General features: G+C 31.9%; 1 protein-coding gene across 1 annotated transcript in view; it reads left to right on the top strand.

Annotated features, from left to right (window-relative positions):
• Positions 1 to 3,277: 3,277 nt before the first annotated feature.
• The window catches only part of LOC126778113 (ABC transporter G family member 23-like), a 69,405-nt gene continuing 65,912 nt past the window's right edge, over positions 3,278 to 6,770 (top strand). The window contains exon 1 of the mRNA XM_050501506.1: positions 3,278 to 3,462. The gene's annotated coding sequence lies outside the window, so the exon portion shown is untranslated. The remainder of the gene's footprint in view (positions 3,463 to 6,770) is intronic.

The following is a 6,770-nucleotide window of genomic DNA, read 5'->3' as shown; positions in this document are numbered from 1 at the left end:
CACTCTTTCTTTTGCATATCAATGATATGCTCTCCCTTGGGAACATACATTGCTATGCAGATGATAGTACAGTGCATGGTGGATACCACGGACGCGCAGTGGCTGGGCGGGCGGAAACTGAGGAGAGGCGGGAGAATCTTGTCATTGAACTCGATAGGACGTTAGAGCTCATCGCCAAATGGGGCTCTGATAATCTTGTCGAGTTTAATGCCAAGAAAACACAGGTATGCGCTCTCACGGCGAAAAAGTCAACATTTTCCCCTCTTCCCTCCCTCTGTGGTACTCCGCTGGTGATGCAAAGCAAAATCGCCATGCTGGGGATTGACGTTCGCTGCGACCTTAGTCCAAGGGATTACATCGAGGCTGTTATAAAAACAGCTTCACGGAAACTCGGAGTTCTGAACAAGGTGCGGCGCTTTTTCACGCAACAACAACTGTGCCTGCTGTACAAAACACAGGTACGGTCTTGCGTGGAATATTGCTCGCACCTTTGGGATGGCTCCGCTAAGTACCTACTTGAGGCCTTGGACCGGTTGCAGCGACGTGCCGTACGCATTATTGGCGACGTAAAGGTCACAAACACCCTTGAACCTTTACAATTGCGTCGTGAGATAGCAGCACTGAGCGCTTTCTATCGACTGTATCACGGCGAGTGCTCTGAGGAATTATTCTCTCTAATTCCTGCTTCCCCCTTCCTTCTTAAGTCCACGCGAGCTGGTTCTCGATGTCACCGCCTAACTCTGACATCAATTCCATCGCGAACAAAGAAATTTGGCAACTCCTTTCTTTGTCGCACTTCCAGAAAATGGAATTCCTTACCAGCTCACGTGTTCCCCTCCTCTTACAACCCGGGTTCCTTCAAACGAGGCGTGAAGAGGCATCTTGCGGGCCGGCAAGGCGAAGGCGGCTAGTGCAGAACGTTTTTCCCGTCTGTACTGGCCGTCGTCGCGTTTGGACTCTACTACCACTTACCATCAGGTGGAGTAGAGTCATTTGCCCTCCCGGCGAATATAAAAAAAAAAAAAATAGGTATATAAGTACTTGATAACGCTTACATACAAGATATGTATTGGTTACGCTTATTTAAAACATACATCGATATTTATATGCCTTTGATCAAGAATAACATACATTTGTTAAAATAAATTAAAGTTAATTTAATAGTTTTGAATCCTCATTTAACAGGATTAATTAAAAATGAAGGTCGCACCCTCTTGAAATAGCATGTCGAGAAGAACTGGCAAGAAACTTAGTAGTTACTTACTTAGTAAAATAAAATTTTGTATGTATGAAAATCAAACAAATTTTTAACTTCTTTTCTGTACATATAACTCAGTAACTTTTTTTTTATATTACAAATATAATGTAAGTCATATTAAACAGTAAAATAAGAGTGTTTCGTTAATAAGGTAATCAGTCCACTCGGATATCATAACAGAAAAGAAAGGCATATTCGGAGTGACGTCATCCGCGACCTAGACATGTATTAAGAAGTAATAGAAATGGCAAAATTTTAATTTATTTGATTGTTTTTTTTATAATAAATATAAATTAATATTACATGGTGACCTATCATATATATCGTTATATATATATCGTTTCTTCAAGAGAATATTAATAATGAAAAAGAGTACAGAAAATCAAACTTTGACATCGCTTTGTACACATGTATACATGCGTTGTGCAGGCCGTCTCAGTCGTTACAATCTGCTGGCCATTTATTCTACCTCCAAACAGTAATACTTTGTGCTATGATTCGTTGTCATTTAGGGTTTATAATAACAATAATAATAATATCCTGGGACATTGTTCACACACGGCCATCTGATCCCAAACTAAGCAGAGCTTGTACTATAGAAACCAGATAATTTATATACTACATATACTACTTTTCTTTTGTAAATACGTACTTATATAGATAATTACATCCAGACTCAGCACAAACAGATATGTTCATGGACATAAATGTCTGTTCTGGGTGGGAATCGAGCCCACAACCTTCGGCGTGAAAGGCAAGTATCTACCAACCACGCCATTGTGTAATTGAAGGCACTAGGATCTTAGATCATGTTGCTGTGTAAGAAGTTTTTTTATATATCATATAATTATAGATTTAACAATAAGGCTACTAGTGTCAAATTTCATTATTGACGTCATCATTTATACCTATGAAATGTTTAAACAAATATATATTTATCTCTTTTTAACAGTAATAGTATACAGTGAGAAATGTATTATCCCTTTCATTATTATTTTGGTTGCTAAGCAGATTTAAAGTGCATTATGTCAAAATACGTCAAGTCGACTTAAAATGCAGTATCAAGTTGATGCAAAATAGTATATGTATATATTTCTATGAATATTGAAAAACAATAAGACATTCCTTCACAAAATAAATATAAATTTGTCTCAGCGTCTTTTACAATTTTGATTCCAAGACAAATATAATAAATTTTAGTGATAATATTAAAAATAATTAATAATAAATTACTATAAAATAAATTGAAAAAAATGTTTTTATTACATTTATTAATAGAATGATTATTGTTATTAGTTTTACAAATGTATACGATTATTGATTAAACGAGAGGTAAATAAACATTACCCTCTTTAGATAATTGTTGGTTTTACTTAAAACAAGATTAATTATTTCAATAACTGTAATTACTAATTTGTAAATGTAATCCCTATAATAATATTTACAATAGAAACATATTATTAAAGTGAGGGTTAGGAAGGTAAAACGGGCCGGGTAAGCATGCTATTTTAGATGTTTTGAAGGCCTCACCTGGCAATAATAATCTTTTATATCATTTTTCCTTTTAAGGTTTAATTTGTCAAAAACAACTTGGTTATTGTCGTTTCTATATTTCATCTACTTGCTAGCCTTTTCAGCTTTAAGAAATGTCGTACACCAATAAAAAATATTGGATTCATCCACATCACCTGGATGTCTGGAAATTCACAAAAGCGTGATTTTCCTTCATCAAAGTGTATCCTCTTTGTTAAAAAACCGGCAACTTAAATTTGAAAATAAAATTATCTTATGTTTTTCTCGTAATATTTTATTTTTCTTTGCTTATTTAATTTTTTATAATATAAAATAAAGTTGATGCTATATATATTTTTGTTGTTAATTCCAAAGTTTAAATTGTAACTTTTTATTACTTGTCAAGAAAACAATGATGCACAGTTTGCCGACTCTCAAGGTTTCTTAACACTACATTTACGTTGGAGAGAGCGATCTTTCGACCGCTATCTGGCAGTTAACATTCGAACGCGTCGTGCGTAAGTCACTCCCATTTAAAAAAAAAACAGTCAAAACGCGCGCCATATTCAAATAAAACATTCGTTCCATTTCCAATCCCTAGTGATTTAATCATCAACAGTTTTATTTTATTTTAAAATATATTGTGCCAGTGCGTATTGAAAAGTAAAAGGAGGTGAAACGTTTTTAATTTGGTGAGTTGTGTTTATCATATTGCTGCCAACGTTCTCCTTTTAAAAATTAGCTTCTCATATAATCGTTAATGATTCGTATGTAATGCAAATTTTTACGTAATTTTTTTATAAATATTTTACCTATTAAAAAAATTCATACCATTAAGAAATCTTAAACCAATATTACGACTACAATAAAAAGTTTTGCTATTTAAATTTTAAAGCAAGTATATTAAAAAAAATATATACAAACATATACGATAACTAATTTATTAAACTCTATAATTTATACTTAGGACAATTAAGCAAAATAAAAAAAAATACTTACATAACAACATTTTTTCATTTGCTACAACAAACGTAACAAAAAATAATGAGGACAATTTATGAAATAGTCGCACCATTTAGAAAGAAAGGTCAGTGCAAATAAAATAACTGAATAATCGTTCATTTAATTTCAAATGAATCGTAATGAATCATAATATTCGATTAGGCTATATGACTTGGAGCCATATAAAGAAAAAAAAAGCGTCTTAATCCATCTGACACGGGTTAATCAAATTTTAATAGTAGTATTCAATGATTACTGAGAATATTGTACAATTTTATATCAAAATTAGAACAAGTCTCTGTTAAAACTATGTATTACCTTAAATTACTCGGACTAATACTGTACATTTAAGCAAAACATACGAAATATGCCATATACCAATTGATTATTTATTATGTTCTAAGCGTAAGCAGCAATAGCCTACTTCAAAAGATTTTTTTATATTATCAGATTATAATATCTATTTAATTCATGATTGCGTTTTAAGGTGTTCTTTAAGCACTCTACACTTAACACTGACCATTATCGTGTAAAAATACGTACTGATATTTAAAAAACTATATTTTAAAATTCGAACACGAACAGCGAATTAAAGTTTTTTAATAAATATTTTCTTCGTCAAAAATCAATTAAAAAATCAATTCAATGGCAATCGTAATTGCGTGTAGATCGAGAAACTGAACCAACGTTGAATGGTTTCACAATTTGTTGTAGTTATTTTTTTTAAATGATCGTGTTATTAGCAAATATCGTTGACTGGTGAACAAAGAGCTTTTATTTCTCTTTTTTACTTTATAACGTAAATTGTTTATAGTTTGATTGACAAACGAAAAAAGAAAAAATAGTAAAGCTATCGCGCGCGAATATTTCATCGTATTGAACTCGATTCTAAAACAAATGAAACATTATTTACTTAATTAGAAATAAACAAAGAAATATGCATATTATATACATACTGGGAAATGATCACATAATATAATACAAAATTTTCATATATGAGCTTATGTTTTTGAAACTGCGTGAACTAGTTCTTAATAATCTTTTGGGTGTATACGTTTCGAAAAAAAATTTTTAATGTTCCCAGATTTCTTAATTGTGTTTTTAGGTATGTACTCATAACAATATGTTAATTATAAACTTTATTTCGTTATCAATTTAGCAGCATTACTCAAGTCGAAACAATCACAGTTTACCTAGAAAATACCCTGACCTGAGAGCCGGCGAAATAAACACAGTAGGTTTTTTTTTTACATACGATTATGTCACATAAAACTGATAATATGTTTTATAAATGTAATATTCATAATTTTTCCCAATGCACTTAACTGATAAATAAGGAAAATACAGGATTACATTATTTTGCAGTATTGTTACTTAATTTTTACTTGCGCCCTAATGAATGGTAGTAATATTATTGTATTAAAAGCTTATGTGACATGTTTAATAAACTAGTTATTACATAATTAATAATTTATATATATAAATAAGGGTTGCCATGCCTAAAATTTATCATAAAATAATCTCCGCTGTCGATTACTGAAAGCTGAGAAGTCTCGATTTTTATAAAAAAAGATTATAATTTGTTATTTATTTTAAAAGAATAAGTTTCTAAGCATATTGCCGTGAACCATCGGAAACGTGTTAGGAATTAACAGACTACATTTTTAAAATTTTCACCCCCTCCTTGACCCTTGATGTATGAATTAGCTAAAACAGTGATATATTTAACTTTATATTAAGATTAAAATATAACGAACTTATATACAAACCCTATTCATACCTTTAGGGGTGAAATTTAAATAAAGGTATCTTAGTGGATCATCTTTGTTATATAAGGAACTTCTGTGCCAAATTATTTGCTTCAATACCAACCAGTTAAATCTGTCACTAGATAAAAAACTCATGGGTCAGTAGTATATATCTTGTTTTTTTTTAATGATATACAGACTTTGTTCTCAGGATAAGTATATGCAAACACGCATATAAAACTTTATTTTTGTTTTTTATTGTTTTTTTTTCTTTTAACTTCTACTATCTATCTAAGAAATATTTATTCAGCCCATCCTTTCAACTTTGTAAAGTCATAAATCTATTAAAATAGATAAATAACAGCCATATTGTTTAAATCGGATACATTGTTCAGTGTCAATATGCACAAGGCGCATAAATATTAAACGTACATTAAAGTCAAAGGATAATTTAAAAACCCATAAATAATCTCAACATTTAACCTTACTTATTCATTATTTTATATATCACAACGATAACTAATTAAATAAGTAACGCAATTCATGAGAACACGTCTTAATTAGGTCGCGGTTATTAATTAAACAATGGCCTTAAATATGCCTTCCGAGATGAGAAACCTTTTTTTAAACTCTTTCAAATCATACAATCATACGTATAACAAACAGTCATACTTAAGTTCTACAATTTATGGGCTATTTTTAAATGTATCGTGTACTAAGGATTATCTAATGTGCGGTATATACCCGGATATCTTAAAATAATATTCTTCTTCTCCTTCTGCGTCGTGACACTCTTGTCAGAGCGGTCGTGGTCGCCATGAAGTATTATGAATTATTCGGCGCAGATGTTATTCGCCTCACGAGCCTTCGCCATAAGTCCCTGTTAGTGGTGAGCCTGGTGCATTCATGCAAGGGACCGTCAACAGTTGTTTTTATTTGGTCGGTCCATCGCATGGGCGTCCTTCCACGTGGTCTGATGCCATCCACCTTGCCTTGAATAACAAGGCGCTCAATGGAGTCATTTCCTTGTCAGGAGACGTGTCCAAAAATAATATATACATGGATAAAGGGGTTATTCTATTTTTATATATATATCCTTATTGTTTTCACCCCCCATTCCTTTTTCAAAAAAAATCTATCACTTCTGTAAGCTTCATACTGTGTCCAGTTCTAGAAAATATTGCCTTAAGTCTCACGTTAATGTCACGCTTTGTATCCGTGTTTCGTGAAACGCGAGTTTTGAGATAGAT

Source organism: Nymphalis io, chromosome 25 (genome assembly GCF_905147045.1).
Source record: "Nymphalis io chromosome 25, ilAglIoxx1.1, whole genome shotgun sequence".
Lineage (NCBI taxonomy): Eukaryota > Metazoa > Arthropoda > Insecta > Lepidoptera > Nymphalidae > Nymphalis > Nymphalis io.
Note: the sequence above shows the minus strand (reverse complement) of the source record. Positions and strands in the feature narration are given on the sequence as shown.